Raw genomic sequence first — 17,369 nt, 5'->3', positions numbered from 1 at the left:
TTGACACTAAAGGATCTTTCACATTGACACTAAAGGATGTTGCACATTGACCCTAAAGGATCTTGCACAATGACCCTAAAGGATGTTGCACATTGACCCTAAAGGATCTTTCACATTGACCCTAAAGGATGTTGCACATTGACCCTAAAGGATCTTTCACATTGACCCTAAAGGATCTTTCACATTGACCCTAAAGGATGTTGCACATTGACCCTAAAGAATCTTTCACATTGACCCTAAAGGATCTTGCACATTGACCCTAAAGGATCTTTCACATTGACCCTAAAGGATGTTGCACATTGACCCTAAAGGATCTTTCACATTGACCCTAAAGGATGTTGCACATTGACCCTAAAGAATCTTTCACATTGACCCTAAAGGATCTTTCACATTGACCCTAAAGGATCTTGCACATTGACCCTAAAGGATCTTGCACCACCCTCTTCATTGGAAGAGTTGTCCTGAATTTCCGTGAAATGATAACTTATTTTCCTTGTTAACCTTCATTGAGATCTCGGGCGTGATCTGATGAGTCTCAGTGGAGGCGGACGAGCTTGTAGATTGCGACAAGGATTTGAGAAGACCACCGCAGTGTATTTTTACATGAACTGGTGATGTCCTTGTGGACAACAAGGACATCAAACAGTATAATGGACAAATCAACACCTGATCATTTTTACACTGGGCACATTATGGTGGTCATATTAATGTGATTTATTGTACACAACATCTCATCAAAAGTTATGGTTATCAATAAGGGTGGACACATTAATTAAAATGTAATTCAACTTAATTAAGTATTCGTAAAAAATTGCAATTTACCTAATTAAGATTAATTGAAAATTTTTGGAACTACCTCTTGTAGATAATATGTAGTTCTGTGATTTTTATTGATAGTTGAACATCCCAAATCCGATATTAAAATTTATGGCACATTTTAGCAAATTTTTTTTTTTTTTTTTGTATACTGAATCGAGGCTCGTGAAAGAGCTAACATTTACTTCACAAACAAATCAACCAGACAAACAAAATATATAAAAAGAGGGAGCGGAAGACAAGATGGGGAGAGAAGGGGAAGCACACAAACACAACATTTGAGAGCAGGGAGATGTGTGGGAGGGAGAGGGCATGGGGGGAGGAGGCGTGGGAAGAGGGGGTGTGGGGGGGTGGGAGAAGTATAAAACACAAGGACATCAAGGACTTCCAGGACAGAAGTTGGTATTTCAAAAAAGTGGAATTTGGGGTATTTTAACGGGGGTAGAAAAGATCAAAGCTTTGGATGGGGAAAGATAAGAAATGGTGGTGAACAGCTGTTTTGAAGACATGGAGGGAGGAGTGGGATTGAAGAGAATGTGGGGATTGTTCCAGAGGCGAGTTAAAGAGGAATGAAAGAGTGAAGGTGAGCAGAGAGTCTTGATTTTGGTAGTTTCACCAGAAGAGGGTTGCTGGCAGATCTTGTGCATCCTGAAGTAATATTTGAGGGACAGAGCACAGACAGAGCAGGGGGTGCAAGGCCAGAGAGGAGTCGGTAGAAGACGGAAAGACCACCAACCTGCCTGCGGTGAGTGAGTGAGAGGCCCTTGGAGTTAGCTTCATCGCGGGAGATTCCAATGATTCTGAACGCTTTGGTTTCAACAGCGTGAAGACGAGCTAGGTGTGAGGCAGGAGCACCGGCCCAGAGTGGAGAGCAGTATTCCATTGAAATTTTGGCGGCCATTTTGAAAGCAATGGGCGCCATGTTGAATTTCCAGTTGGCTAATTGACTGGATTTAAAGAGTATCTATATGGGAACATCACTGCCGGGTTTCATGCTTGTATCACAATGTGAACGGTGTTCTGTGTTCATCGCCTAACTAAGTGTAATCATCCTACTCATCGGCACCTGATTGTTTAGAACTTTAGATGGATCAGGGATATATTTGCTGGTTTCCCAAGACAAGACTTGTACAAAACACCCTGCTGCAATCTTGTCTCGTGATCATCATGATCATAACACTGTCCTCATGAAGAAGTCCTGTATGATGATTATTTGTACATTTCATACTTATTGATTAAACGTGACGTCACGAATTAAGAATTTGAAATCAACCGTTGGGTGCTAATTGCTTCCTCAAGTGATTGAAATGTAAATGCTTTTACCTGTTAGCGATACCGAAGGTGGATGGAGGTTATGTTTTCACCCCTGTCTGCATGTCTGACTGTTTGTCTGTGTGTCTGTCTGTAATTGTCTGTTTCTTTGTCTGTTAGTTTGTCTGTGTCTGTTTGTCTGTCTGGTTGTCTGTCTGTCTGCCTGTTTGTCTGTCTGTTTATCTGTTTTTCTCTGTTTGTCTGACTGTCTGTATGTATTTCTCTGTTTGTTTGTCTGACTGTTTGTCTGTCTGTATGTTAGTCTATTTGTCTGTCTGTCTGTCTGTCTGTCTGACTGTCTGTCTGCATGTTAGTCTATTTGTCTGTTTGTCTGTTTGTTTGTCTGTAATTGTCTGTTTATTTGTCTGTCTGTTTGTCTGTCTGTCTGCCTGTTTGTCTGTCTGTTTATCTGTTTTTCTCTGTTTGTCTGACTGTCTGTATGTATTTCTCTGTTTGTTTGTCTGACTGTTTGTCTGTCTGTATGTTAGTCTATTTGTCTGTCTGTCTGTCTGTATGTTAGTCTATTTGTCTGTTTGTCTGTTTGTTTGTCTGTAATTGTCTGTTTGTTTGTCTGCCTGTCTGTTTGTCTGTCGGTCTGTCTGTAATTGTCTGTTTGTTTGTCTGTCTGTTTGCCTGTCTGTCTGTCTGTCTGTTTGTCTGCCTGCCTGCCTGCTTGCTTGTTTGTTTGTTTGTCTGCCTGTTTGCTTGTTTGTTTGTGAACAGGATATCTCGAAAAGTTGTGGACCGATTCGTACGACACTTGGTGGACAGGTTGGGTGTGTGACAAGGAAGAACTGATTAGATTTGGTGAAGATCCAGATCCGGATCGTAGAATTTTAATTATTTAACTGATTCTTCACCATTGAGTGATATGGCCCTACGATATGTGGCATGATAGGCCTATTTCAAAACGTTGGGGATGACCCATAACAAAACTTGATGAATGAGCTGGTTAGGCGACAAGAACAAGCCGATTCGATTTTGGTTCAGGTCCGAATTCAGATCGGATCTATCAGTGGATACAAAACGTAAACTGTTCAGCCTGGCGGAGGTGTGCGCTCTACCGAGTGCTGGTCTAGTTTCAATATACAGTTATCAACACGTCTTTATTTACATTAATCGTTTAATGCAACTGTGATTATACTTGGGATCTATTCCATCTGGTCTCAATAATCGTGAGGAAACCGTAAGGATTATTTTATGAAATCGTCACTCCAATGAGAACCATCTCAAGTGCTGTGGCAGGCGGTGGTTTCAATGGCGGCGCCGAGCTGTGGCAGGTGGCGATGTAATATTACTTTCAGGTCGACTTGTTTGAATCGAAAATGCGAACGTCGGACAGGGTTTACGACTAGTACCGTTTTAATGCTAATTAGAGCGCAATTTAAACGAATAGGGAAAATTCAAAACGTGTGCGATTCGATGCGATCCTTACGGAGTAGGAAATCCAGTCCGTGGTTTACGGTTCGCTCTGCTCCACTGGCTGCGATCGCGATGTAAACACGCTGCGACCCTCCCGACTTGTGACGTGACCACGTTTAGCCATCAGTTGGCGCTCGAGCCCGCACCTATTAAAGCACCACACCGGCCTCAGCTTGGCTCTGCACAGCGTAAACGGGAAGGAGAGGAACCGCGGACGAGTCAGCAGAGACAGGCATCATCATCATGGTAAAGACGAAACACTGCGCATTTACACCTTCTCCGACCCCCTCATTCACGGGCTTCACTTCGTTACAACTCGGTCGGCTTCGTCTCCCCTTGAGAGCATCGATGCAATCCTTCGTGTAACGTGCACATTATTTACCTGTAAGGGTCAAAGACTGATCAAGGTGTGCGTTTCACCGCTTGTTGCGCCCGGGGTGTTCAGGGGTCGCGCTTCGGTAGGTCACGTGGTTACAAATTGCCCATTGGAGGGGCAGAAGATGACATCTATTTATTATATGTTCCGCAAAACTTTACTCGCATATAAACAGGTTTAATAACATGGAATGAGAGAACTATTCAAACTTGGATAATTAGGAGTTTTAGGACGAATGGAGGGAATGTTGGGGAGGTGGGAATAATATTGCTTATTGGGAATACCATTGGGAAAGAAAGAGACGAGAGCTTGACAGGGGATAGGAAAGAGGGTGGGAACGTGCAGTTGGAGAGGGGAGAGAATGGAAATGTGTTGGGAAGTGTCAGGAGAGCAAAGGGATAAAGAGCTTGGTGTTGGGGTCAGGAATGCCATCATATTTGCGTACATAGTAAATAGACGGCGCACATTGGTGGACGTTAATTATCCCACGATGCTTTTTGCGAAGAGTGGAGGAGTTATCACTGGTATCCTGAACAAATTCCCCCAAAAGATTGGATAAATCACCTCCAATCGAAAGGTAGACAGGGAGATCCAACCTGTTAGTGAAAGACGAGTGAAAACTGTTACCCCCGGAGGATCGACCCCAAAATGTGGAAATTATCATCGGTGCTGTTGGAGGAGAAGAAGAAGAAGAAGAAGAAGAAGAATGAGAGTAAATAGGTGCTCGAGGCTCTCACACTCACAATTTCTATTTCTATTCGAGCCTCGATGTTCGATATTGCCGAATGTTTTGGAACTTTTCTACACGTGATAACTTTTTTTAAAACATAGGGGCAAAACCCCTGGCGCTCACCTGGTGGAATAAACAGTTTACTGCACTGACTAAAGGTATTTTAAACCAATTTCAATGTTTGCTGGAAGACAGGGCAGCATGAAGAATCACACTAACATAATCATAAAACTTTAAACAAAGACAAAAAATGCCTATTTCGGGGGGAAACCCCCTCGCCCCCCACCTCCTCCCACCCCGTGTACCTCCTCAGACAGCAATTTTTCCAATGTCTTGAACAAACATTGGTACATCACAGATGATGAAGGTTGTGGTGAAGTTTCATCGAAATTGCAGGTGTAGTTTCTGAGAAGAAAGCAAATACCTATTTTGGGGGGCAAGTTGTTGTTTGAACCTGGATACACTTTGACTCCCGGTAAACCCCCTTAGCCCCCGATTTTTTAAAATGCCGTGAGCAGTCTTTAGTCACAACACAACAAATATAATTTGTGCCAAATTTGGTCGCAATCCCATCAGCGGTTTCGGAGAAGAAGTTCCAAATGTTGACGGACGGACGGATGGACCGCCATTGCATAAGCTCACCTGAACCTCTTTCCAGGTGAGCTACAAAACCATGCCCCGTACCACAATATGCTCCCTCAACGACTATTCGATCCAACCATATCAACGCCCCCATCGCACGCTCGGATTTTTTAGACACTGGAAATTTGGGAGGAGGAGGGATTTGGGTGGGGTAGGGGTTAACGAGGGTATAAAATATTATGGTTTCGGATTCGTGATGATCTCTGAGATGGTGGTGAACACCTGTCGTGAAGATCTGGAGGGAAGAATGAGATTGAAGAGGATGTCGAAGTTGGTTCCACAGGTGGGGAAAAAAGTGGAACAAAGGAGTGGAGGGGAGCAGTGACTCTAGATTTACGTAGTTTCACCAGAAAGGGGTTGATGGTGGACTGTGTGTGCCCTGCAGAAACCTGGGGGGAGGGGGGAGGTGGGAGAGGGACAAAGCACAGAGAGGGCATAGGGTGCAAGACCAGAAAGGATGTAGTAGAAGGCAGAGAGACCACTGACCTGTCTGTGATGTCGAAGTGATAGGCCCATAGACTCAGCTTCATTGTGGGAGATTTCAATGATCTTGAAGGCCTTGATTTCCACTGCATCAAGCTGAGCAAGATGTGAGGCAGGGGAGGCAGATAGGTAACGGAGGATGCCCAAAAGGCTGGCTTGGGGGGCCAACTTTGAAATGTGGTTTGCCCAAGAAAGATCATGGCTGATCGTGAGATCCAGGAGTTTGAATGGCGCAACTTCCTCAAGATGATTGTTAAGAAAGTAGATAGGAAGGTTTGCCTGACGATCCTTTTTGAGAGAGAGAGTGTTTGTGGGATTTCTCAGGGTTAAAAGACATGTTCCAAGTATTTGACCAGTTTGTGATTTTTGTCTAGGGCTGAAGCTGCTGCCTGTCTGTCAGAAGGATGAGGAATGTCATGGCAGATCATTGATGAAGATCAGGAATAGGACTGGGCCCAGAACACTGCCTTGGGGCACTCCAGCCTTGACACTGGGCACTCCAGCCTTGACAGGGAGAGGAGATGAAAGGGTCCCGTTGAGAGCCACACGTTGGCTACGAGAGTAAAGGAAGTCAGTAAGCCATGTGTGGAGTTGACCTTGGATGTCATGGGCAGAGAGTTCGGAGAGCTAGGCGGATGCCAGACTATCAAAAGCACGGGATATGTCCAGAGAGACTTCCCTGATCTCATGTCTGACATTGAGGGCCTCCATCTATTGTTGGGTGAGTTGGAGCAGCATCTCCAAGGTGGAGTGACCTGGTCTGAAATCAAATTGGTGATCTGAGATTAGGTTGTTGGAGAAAAGGAAGGATTTCACATCAACTGTGATGATGGATTTCATGATCTTTTGATGACTTGAAGTAAGCTGATATGTCTGTATTGAAGGGATCGGTTTTTGCACCTTTTTCATGTAATGCAGTGATGTTGGTGGATTTCTAAGGAGATAGAAGATGACCTAGCACAAATGATAGGGTAAATATGGCAGAGAGAGGATGTTCAAGAGCAGTAGAGCAAGTTTTTAGGACACTTGAGCTGATGTTGTCTTGTCCAGTTGCAGAACAGAGTTGAGGATTGAAAAAAACCTGCTCCACCTTCGCAGGTGCAAAAGAAACAGAGTCCAGGGCCAGTTGGGTACAACAGGGAAGGATGGGTACTGAGAGTGAGGGGTTGGGGACACAGGATTTGGAAGCAAACACAGAAATGGGGCATGCTCCAGAAAGGATAGAAGGTGCAATGAGATACTCCAGAAAATATACTCCAGAAATATTCTAATACTCAATACAACAATAATACAACAATACAATACTCCAACACTCCAGAAACAAACATAACAAGGTGCCTCCAGGTGTTAGAGGAGGGAGACAAGTTTGAAAGTTCATTTTTGAGGTTAAACCGATGTTGTTTCTGGCTCTCATGAGTGTGGACACACATTTGTTGTAGACCTTTTGGAATGCACTGAGATTGAAGGAATGCACCTGAAGAGAGATGGTTGCTTGCAGTCCCTACGAATCTGCTTGAGTGAAATGTCAGACTTACTGGCATTGAGGCAGCTCCCTGAGAACAGCCAGAGAGATGTTGACTTGCACAAGCATATGATCAGATGAACCAATTGGAGCAGAGGAAGAGCAGGAGACATTTGCTGGAAAGTTGGTCATCACCAAGTCCAGAAGGGAAGACTTGCCATTCAGAGAAATCCGGGTTGGAAAGTTTACAGATTGTGTCAGTCCCATTGGTTCAGTCTAGAAGTCACTTGCTGAAGTGTCATGGCTGGTGAGAGGTACCAACATTCAGGCAATTTGCATGGTGATAGTTGATATCACCACATATGAGGAAGATAGAGTTGGCATGAGTGGTTAAAAGTTTGTCCATGTTGAGAGAGAGAGAGAGAGAGAGAGAGAGAGAGAGATATATATATATATATATATATATATATATATATATATATATATATATATATATATATATATATATATATATATATATATATAGATGTAGAGAGATAGATGTAGAGAGATGTAGATGTAGATGGAGTCGTCACTGTTTGGAGGACGTTATAACAGTTAGTGGATGGGAAGTCGCAGCTGGAGGTACTCTTTGGGGTTGTGAGGTGTAAGATACATACAAGGGCAGTGAGAAATTGAGTTATTCATGTAAAGTGCAAATCTGCAGCCAGGTTGTCATTCAGGCCTCTCACATCAGAGAAGACAGTAACTGAAAAGGGACAATAAGGAGTCAGGGATGTCCTGTAGGCGGAAGGATTCTGTTAAACAGATGATGTCTTGTTTATCGGCAGTGGCCTAGATTAGGTCTGGACTGTCAGGTTAGAATGAAGACCTCAGATGTTTGAGGTTCACACAGTTAGAGATAGGGGGAGAGGAAGCATTGGAATGGTGGAGGATGAGAGGAAGGCTTTGTGGGGGCAAGGTGAGGCTTTGGGTTGGGATGGGGGTGAGGGGGGATGTGTGAGTGTTCACCCTGCTGGTTGCATCGTTACCGAGGCCCATCTGTGCCTAGGCACGGCAAAGTAGGAAATTGGCCGTGGTACTAGTACACAATGGCCTTCTCTTCAGATAGTATTATGATAGCATTTTCTGATGGACCTTAAATATAACAGATGAGCCAGTTGGTCACAAGTCCACGAAGAAGTACGCCAAGCGTAAATGCAGAGGCGGCGTTCGGGCCATGAAACCCATGCAATTGCACGGGGCACCGAGGCATCACGGGCTCCCACAGGCGGCCCATTTTAGTTCACAATCTTTCGAGATGGGGTCCCCAAGGGTGGTGGTGGGGTGGGGATCTCATTTTGCTGACAAAACACATCGACTTGTGAGTGGTGTTAAAACACAGTGCAAAAAGAACACTCCAACTCAAGGAAAACATGCATTGGGTGGGATGGAGTGAGAATGGGGGCAAACAAAGTAGCTACAACCTTTATATAATGACACAATTAGTCCCCCTGGTAAGTTTGATTGAGAATGGATAATTAACTACCGAATGCATCAGCCACATACATGCAGCAACAGACAGACAGACACCAAATTGGGTATTTTAGTAATAATGATGATGGAGGCCCCCACTGGACTACTTGTGTTTTGCACGGGGTCTCCAAATGACTAACGCTGCCTCTGCGTAAACGTCCCCCTACCCATGAAGCATGAAGGGAGCTGCCAATCTGATTCTGTCATCCGATCGGAAATCAAACCCAGAATTGACAGCTTAAAGGTGAATACACTACCTCCGACTAGTCATCCTGCCAACTTCGTACCCTCGACCTCAGTATTATACTATCTACATAAAGAAGACTCTGAGGAGCTACAAGTTGCACACAGTGCGAACGAATGTGCATTTGACATCGGCGAACATCACTGCATCAGATCTGCAGAACCGATGTGAGCAAAGTAAAGAAAAATCAAACAAGCCTGGTAGTCAGGAATGCGTGAAACAAAATAACCCGACTTTTAAACTTTTTGAAGAACTTACTTGCTTCAGGTAAGAGGAAATTATTAGGATAACCTCTCAATGGGAGATCAAGAGAAAAATGGAAATATTTAGGATTATTTTCCAAAGATCTCCTTTCAGGTGAAGTTGGGTGGGTGGGTTTGCAAAGCAATTCTCGCTCCTCTTGTAATTACACTAGTCACAATAAGTTAGGGATATTGTGGGAGTGAGTTTTTTTTTTTTTATAGGGGTAAGGGTTATGGTATTGAAATCAAGAATGCTGTGTTTTTTCACACTTATTAATAACCATAGAATTAGGACCAACAACTTTTTTCAACATAATTAATACACAAAATCAACTACACCGAAGAACCTGCCAATATCTCTAACTTATTGTGAGTAGTGTAACTTTGACTTGGTCTCGGGTAAATTCTGGTTATCCTGTTGGCTTAATTTGGCTCTTTCCATAAGTACAGTCAAGGTTGTATTGGTCGCGGTCCACTACGAGACAAGATCGCATTACATGACTCAGGTTGCTCGGCCTCATTACACCAATCATATGATCGCCTATCGGCGTAGGGCTTGTAGGCTCATGCATATTTTGAAAATTCCCATTATTTTAGGAGCTGATGGCAAATTTGAGGAAAAGTTGGCAAATGGTCACATCTTTTGGTTTTTGAGGTGCTGAATCTATTTCTGCCACATGTAAGTTTGTATCTGTCGTGGTTAACCTATTACAGGCCAAAAACAAAATGTCCGCCAAGTTAATCTGAATCTACTGGCAATGTCTTCAGTACAGTTGTTCTAGAGATGCTATGAGTATGATTTCACCTTGTGATTGCTATGTTGTCACAAACTTTCATGTTCGTGACAGGTTAAGCCTTTGATTTGCATCCAAGATGTCTGCCAAAAAGGTGGGACTATTAAATGAAAGAATAAACAACAGCACGAAATATGTTTTTGACCTATAATTAAATTGCAAAAGGGATTCCTCAAAAACTACGTTGATGGTAATAAAATAGTGCAAGGTATTGTCGTGTCGCCGTTGATTAAGATCATGGGCGGCAGATAGCGAACAGTTTGCTTTAACTCCGAGGCGCATAGCCAAAACTGGCAGATGGTCCATCGCACGTGAGTGAGGGGACCAAAGTTCTTACCTTTACGGACGGCCGCCGCACGGGTTTATTCCGCGAACCCACAAACACAGAAACGAGACAAGAAAAATCAACAATACAACAAATGAATTGCAACAAATAATGGTTTCAATGAAATAAAGCATGGAAATAAAATGAATGGTGAGGTAAATCTATAATCCTAACTTGAATGATTAAAGCAAATAAATAGAAAATCCCCCACCCCCTTTTATTTGTCGGCACTCAGCTCTTGTCTCGACAAAGTCGTTGAATAACGTCGGCAGTCCGATGTGGCTCGCAGCCACCCGCACGGGAAACGCACAAGATGGCGTGAAGTTCCTCCTCACTGCGCCACGAACATGAAGCAATTCATGCAGCCGGCCGGTCCTGCCTCACTCTCCACTCCCTCCGAAATGCAGCACGGCTCCAGCTCCCACGAGAAACAGCACAGTTCATGAACACCCCTTCCTTTATGATGAGAGAGATCCCAAAGCTCCGCAGAGTTCTCCACACGAGCCACCCGAGAGACAAAGGACAAAGCGTGGCCGCCCAATCCAACCACCAGCACCAGAGAGATAGAGATAGAGATAGAGATAGAGATAGAGATAGAGATAGAGATAGAGATAGAGATAGAGATAGAGATGGAGAGAGAGAGAGAGAGAGAGAGAGAGAGAGAGAGACACTCTTATTCCTCCTCTCCACGATCGCACACGAGTCAGGAACAGCCAAGCCAGGGACAAAAAGGCGTCCGCCCACCACGAAGCAAAATCGCACCAGCACGAACAAAGGAAAATGGCGCCTTCCTTGTTCATGCCAAGAGACCGAGAGAGCGACTGAGAGGGATTCTTCCTCTTCTCCGGCCCGACCGAGCTTGCTCTGACATCAGCCCTGGCCAATTGCCCGTGCTCGGTCCATCACCCCATGTCTCCTTAACCAATGACGAAGCTCAAGGCATGGTCTTTCCATTACGATCCATCGGGGGGCGGAGTTTTGTCTCTTCGAGAATGTTTGCTTTACATTGGCGGTAATTGGGCGGGGTTTAGCCCGATCGGAATGTGCTGGGTTTCCGTCGGGTTTGTCAGTGTTGTTGGTTAATGGGGCCGATTGCATGGCTGGCCAAGTGAATGTAAAAACATAAGGGAAAATCACAGGGAATTATCCTTAACATACTGGGAATTATCCTTAAGCCCTATTTAACTAACACAAACCCACCCTCCGTTTCTGGGCACATAAACACTCTTAAGCTCACGGTTTCCCTGCTTATGTACATCAGATAGGCTTCCTACTCGCGTAGGGCTTGTAGGTCCATGCTAATACGACACAATCCTATCTGTACTAGAGTATGTCATCACCTACCCCCACAAACGTAACAGTATATTAGATAAGGTCTGTCACATGTTAGCAATCCTGCTACAAGGTTAACGTGCAAGTTTGCAACAAAAAATTCGCAGTTTTCTGATGTTTTCCAATTGCTACAACAAGTGCTAGTCCATCGATGGTCAAAGTTGGGTTTTCTTGGAGATCTGTTGCTTCAAGCACAGGGGGACAATGGATTTCAGCAGTCAGGACTTGAGCGAAGACTGCCTTGGATCCAGACTGAAGATCAGCATTTATTTCTGCCAAAGCATGTGGGACAAGCAGCAGCTCATGGTTGAGGATCTCATGGAGATTTACATCCCGCCCAGATTCATAGGCCGTGATAAGACGTTGGAGAGTATTATGGTCTGCTTTGACAATTATCACTGCGCCACCTCGAGGATCTGTATGTTGTGATCCTAACAGGGATGAAAAGGTAAGAAACTTCTTCTTTGGAAAAGTGTTTCTGAATTTTGTGTTTCTCTTGTCACAAGGCAAAATGACTGTCTGTATGAAAGGCATTTAGTTGTTCTTGTCCTTTCCTCTCAGCTGCCAGCAGATCTTCAATCCTTCGGTCTTTATCTGCAATATTTTTCAAAATTGGAGGCATGTCGCTGGAGAACATGGTGAAGCTCTTCAACGTCGTCATTTTAGACGATCTTCATCTTTGTTGGCTTGCCATTGTCTGCCTTTCCTGGATTCATTGTTCATGAGGGCATCATCCAATCGAAGGCCAAAGGCTTATCTTCTTTCAAAAGCCAGGTGAGATCTGAGATTGCATGAGAGTATCTGCTCAGAGCTGAAGACATCTTTGTGCCAATGCTGCCTCCACCCTTTTTGCCTGTTCCATCCAGCCATTCCTGAATGGTCAGGATACACTTGGTTTAACTGTGGAGTCCCACGTTTCACGACAAAGTTTCCGGTATCAAAGTCAGCCTTCATTTCTGCATGAAGCTGGTGCATCTCATTGAGTGAGGTAGACTGTTCCTCAAAGAGCATTGTGTGTGTGGTTGTATCTCATGAAGAAAGGTATCACAGCATGGAAAGCATACAGGTGTAGTTCGAATGTTCTGTCTCTTTGAGCTCTGGGGAAGAGAAGAATCTCAACCATTTGAATCACATATAATGCAAATGGTGCCCCATAAGAAAGGGCAGTGTTGCCTGGTTTACAGAGACCATATGATGATAAACGCTAAATGATGATCTTGGTAGGTATGCGGAAACGTTGAGGGTGGGCGACATAGCCTTTGATTGGGTAAAGATCATGATGCCACACAGCAAACATACTCTGCTCCAATGATGCCACACAGCAAATACACTCCTCTACTCTGCTCTGCTCTGCCACACTATGCTCCAATCGGTTCATCTGATCATTTGCTTGTTAAAGTGGACATCTCTCTGGCCATTCTCAGAGAGCCTCCTCGGCGTCCATGAGTCTGGAATTTCACTCAGGCCGACTGGCACGGTCTTCAAGCAGCCATCAAACATCTGGACTGGTCTCTGGACATCTGGTCACCTGGACAGCCATCTCTACTGCCTCTGACATCAACCAATCCTGAGAATTCTTTCAAAGTAAATTGCTCACATCTCGTCTTCAGTTGTCATACCCTTCCTCCCTTCCATTGTACACGGAATATTGTGGTGAGACAATTGCCCTGAAACAACTTTCCTTCGCCTCTTGGAACGCAAATCCAACTGAAGGTAATCTCATTTCCTTTCACAAAGCTCGGAACAAGTGTGTGTCGACCCTTAGGAGAGCCAGGAAACGATATCTCTCTACTCTCAAGACTGAACTCTCAAACCTGTCTCCCTCCCCCAAATCCAGGTGGCATCTCGTCAAATCTTTTTTTCTGGTGTTTGCTCCCCCTCTATCCTCTCGCTTACCTCAAATGGATCTACAGCTGACACCGCACATGATACAGTAAAGCCGAATTCCTCAACTCTGTGTTTACCTCAAAATCTTGTGTCCCAACCCCAACTCTCTCTGTACCCAACTTACCCAGTCGAATGTATCTGTACCCAGCTGCTCCTGCACTCTGTGTCCTTCTCTCCTGACAAGGTGGAGAAGTTTCTGTCAAACCTTGACTTTGATTCTGCAACTGGACCAGACGGCTTCAGCCCACGGTTCCTACAATCCTGCCCCACTGCTCTATTGCACCCTTCTCTGTTCTCTTCACCCTCTCTTTTGCTCAAGATCATCTACCATCTGCTTGGAAATCAGCCAACATTACCGCTTTACACAAAAAGGTGCAAAAAGAGATCCTTGCAATTACAGACCAATAAGCCTGCTCCCAATAATCAGCAAGGTCATGGAATCCATCATCACTTCTGACATTACATCCTACCTCTTCTCAAATGGCCTGATCTCAGATCATCAATTTTTATTCAGACCAGGCCATTCTACTCTGGACATGCTGCGTCTGCTGTCTCAACAATGGATGGAGGTCCTCAATGCCAAACAGGAAATCAGAGCTGTCTCCCTTGAGATATCTCGTGCCTTCGATACGGTCTGGCACCCCGCCTTGCTCACCAAATTCTCCTCCTATAGTATCCATGGAAACCTCCACACATGGCTTGCCAACTTCCTCTTTGGACAAAGTCAACTCAACGTGTGGCTCTGAATGGAATTCTCTCATTTCCCCTTCCTTTTCAGGCTGGAGTTCCCCAAGGCAGTGTTCTGGGCCCTGTGCTTTTTCTGGTCTTCATTAATGATCTCTCTTCCGGTGTGTACCCCGGTTTAGAATAGGTCCCCGTATCCCTGCACATCGTCAGAGGCGACTAAGGGTTGGCGCCAGGAAGGGCATCCGGCCGTAAAAACATTGCCTTAAACAGGGAACCATGATTGTCATGGGGCCCGCGAGGCTAACCCCCGCTGTTGCGGGGAAAAATGGCCTTAAAATGTTCATTCATTCATTCATTCATTCATTAATGATCTCTCTGACTCAAAATCCTCTCTATCACTTTGCTGATGATTCCACTCTCTGCTGCTCCATATATCAACCCTCAGATCGGCAGGCAGCAGCCTCTTCACTCTCTGCAGACCTGGATAACATCACAAACTGGTCAAACAAGTGGAACATGTCTTTCAATCCTGACAAATCTCACACTCTCACTTTGTCTCTCTGAAACGATCGTCTGGAAAACCCTCCCATCTACTTTCTAAACAATCCTCTCAAAGAAGTTCTGTCACTCAAGCTTTTGGGTCTCACTATCTGCCATGATCTTTCCTGGGAAAACCACATTTCCAAGCTGGCCTCCAAAGCCAGTCACTGACTGGGCATCCTCCATCATGTGAAGTCCTTCCTGGGCACTTCTCAGCTCCTCACCACATACAAAGCTTTCATCTGCAGCTCAATGGAATACTGCTCTCCCCTCTGGGCTGGTGCTCCTGCTTCATGCCTAGCTCGGCTTCACGCAGTTGAAACCAAAGCATACAGAATCATTGGTATCTCCCGCGATGAGGCTGATTCTGAGCACCTTTCACTCACTCACCGCAGGCAGGTTGGTGGTCTTTCTGTCTTCTACAGACTCCTCTCCAGCCTGGCTCCCCCATCTCTGTCTGTGCTCTGCCCCCTATATATTCCTGCAGGATGCACAAGATCTGCCAGCAACCCTCTTCTGGTCAAACTGCCAAAATCAAGACTCTCTGCTCACCTTCACTCTTTCATTCCTCTTTATCTCGCCTCTGGAACAATCTCCCACATTCTCTTCAATCTCACTCCTCCCTCCAGGTCTTTAAAACAGCTGTTCACCACCATCTCTTATCTTCCCCCATCCAAAACCTTGATTTTTTTCTACCCCCGTTAAAACACCCCAAATCCGCCTCTTTCAATCCCCAACTTCTTTTCTGAAATTCCTAGTAGTATTCATTTCCTTTGTACTGTGTACCTCTCCCTCCTCCCCAAGCCCTCCCCCTTCCACAGATCTACCGACGTCCCTGTTTTCTACTGTTGTTGTGCTTGTGTGCTTCCCTCCCTCCCTTCATTGCATGTTTTATGTGTCTGTGCATGTTTTCATGTTCAATGTGTTAGCTCCTACACAAGCCTCGATTCTGTATACCAAAAAAACAAACAAAAAAAAACAATAGAGTAACGCCCAGTACCTTGCATATACCGGCAAGATGTCAGTCTGTGTGTAAATCCTTGCGAGCGGAATGGAAGTGAAACATTGTGTTTTTGAAATTGTTCATATTTTCTGTCCGATAGGTGAAGACCAGACTAAGATGGGTCCATGGGTTTTTGGCAATAAAACGGGTCCAAACCACATAATGCACATCACTTGCCAGCCGAAGGTAAGTAGGCTACTGATCTTTATTGGGACTTCTACTATGCATATAGTACAGATGACGTCAGCAAAACTGGGGGGAGTGAGGGAGGAGATAATGGCATGACCCAGCAAGTCTGTACCAACTGCCCAAAGTTGTCATTTGTTTGATTCACTTTGTTTTATAAGTGGCATTTTTTCACAGTGGAATTAAAGCGTTTCTGAAATACTCAGGAGAGTCCCTTTAATATCCTCATCAGCAAGACAAGCAAATCAGACACATGTAATGCACAACCTCAGACGCACACAACAGCCGAGTACACCATAATTTTTTTGTGTTATCCAGTTTGTGATGCGAGATATTAATTGAGGTTTTTTTTTTTAATGTACGCATTTACGGTTTTATACGTGCATTTTCATTTACGGACGCTTTTTCTTTTTTTCATTTACGTACATTATTGTCATGTTTATTTTACAGTTTACAGTTTTAGAAATTACAATTTTCAAATGCTAGATATTGATTGAGGTTTTAAAAAATGTACACATTTACGGTTTTATACGTGCATTTTCATTTACGGACGCTTTTTCTTTTTTTCATTTACGTACATTATTGTCATGTTTATTTTACAGTTTACAGTTTTAGAAATTACAATTTTCAAATGCTAGATATTGATTGAGGTTTTAAAAAATGTACGCATTTACGGTTTTATACGTGCATTTTCATTTACGGACGCTTTGTCTTTTTTTCATTTACGGACATTATTGTCGTGTTTATTTTACAGTTTACAGTTTTAGAAATTACAATTTTCAAATGCTAGATATTGATTGAGGTTTTATTTTTAACGTACGCATTTACGGTTTTACACGTGCGTTTTCATTTCCGGATGCTTTTTCTTTTTTTCATTGACGGACATTATTGTCATGTTTATTTTACAGTTTGCAGTTTTAGAAATTACAATTTTCAAATGCGAGATACTGATTGATGTTTTTCTTCTCATATGCATTTACGTTTTTTTCAAGTAAATTTACATTTACGGATGCTTTCCGATGGTCCTGTGATGTTTCTCGGTGTACCAACTTCGATGGCCGTTGGCACGCCAAATTTAAGCTTTTTACGACACCCGGAAGGTACCAAACATTAATATCAGTCAGTCCGTCAATCAGTCAGCGAGTCCGTGGTTAGAAAAAAGCAATATATATTAGATGATTAATCACAGCGAAATAAAAAAAAGGAAAAGGAGACAGAAAGAAGAGCAAAAGGGGAAATGGTGATTGTAAAGAATCTGAAATGAACTTGAACCGAATTAGAATGTGATATCGAGCCAGACTTTCAGAACTGGGCCTTCATTTTCAAAACTCTCCCGCGATTTCTAGATGTGCCTGGAATTTCCCGCCAGATT

At 44.0% G+C, this 17,369-nt stretch overlaps 1 long non-coding RNA gene across 1 annotated transcript; it reads left to right on the top strand.

Moving 5' to 3' along the window:
* Window positions 1-3,716: 3,716 nt before the first annotated feature.
* Window positions 3,717-17,012, top strand: LOC137436213 (uncharacterized). Its single transcript, XR_010986203.2, has 3 exons — window positions 3,717-3,795; window positions 15,912-15,997; window positions 16,175-17,012. It is a non-coding gene; the product is annotated as an uncharacterized LOC137436213 (long non-coding RNA).
* The last annotated feature ends 357 nt before the right edge of the window (window positions 17,013-17,369 follow it).

Source organism: Myxine glutinosa, chromosome 11 (assembly GCF_964187855.1).
Source record: "Myxine glutinosa chromosome 11, kmMyxGlut1.1, whole genome shotgun sequence".
In the NCBI taxonomy this organism is placed as follows: Eukaryota; Metazoa; Chordata; class Myxini; order Myxiniformes; family Myxinidae; genus Myxine; species Myxine glutinosa.
This window is presented reverse-complemented; position numbering and strand designations above follow the sequence as displayed.